This window comes from Convolutriloba macropyga, chromosome 9 (genome assembly GCF_964194025.1).
Source record: "Convolutriloba macropyga chromosome 9, txConMacr16.3, whole genome shotgun sequence".
NCBI classification, from domain to species: domain Eukaryota; kingdom Metazoa; phylum Xenacoelomorpha; order Acoela; family Convolutidae; genus Convolutriloba; species Convolutriloba macropyga.
In genome coordinates, this window is record NC_134476.1 from 24,243,219 (window position 1) to 24,243,957 (window position 739).

Genomic DNA, 739 nt, shown 5'->3' on the forward strand with positions numbered 1-739 from the left:
TGAAATCTTATCACATCATCTTACTGCTGAGAGTCCCTATTGGTTTAGGGAAGAAGTTCAACGGATCATAAATAAAGTTTTCAGGGAAGAGCTTATGATTTGAGTTGCTTCGACATTTTCTTCAGGCACTTTTCTACTGAATTTGTGGTTTTTGCCTCTCTCTGTTGTTGTTTTCATAGTCATTAACTTGTTGTAAGGTCTTATTGAGGAAATACGATTGGCAAAAAAACTTATTGTCCCCTCGAGGCATCATTTATTGTATATACTGGCTTCCGTTGAAGGCTAATGAATTTAATGGCGTTGATAATACGTGTTTTCCCGCAATTTTCGTGCGTCTAATGTATTTGTTTATATTTGTTGATTTTTTGAAATTATATTGATAAAAAAGGTTTTCCCATTGCTCCTGAAAAATTAATTTAAAATTGAAGAGTGTTTAGTGAAAAGTTCATTTTTTTAATGCCTTCGACCCTTTTGTCGCTCAATTTTTTTTCCTGAATTCGCTGTTTTTGTTCTTTAGGTAGCCGTAAATTGCTCACAGATCTCATTGGCTTGTAATTGAGGACTGAATGAATGATGTTGCTCGAAACATTCAGTATATAGCGAATAGGTTCCTTTCGTCAAATTTAACTTCTATTCATCAATCAGATGTCCCATCGAATTTCGTGTATTTCAAGAAATAACATATATTGATATTATGTGCCACTGTTGTTTCGTTTTTCTGAACGTTTATTGAATGGCC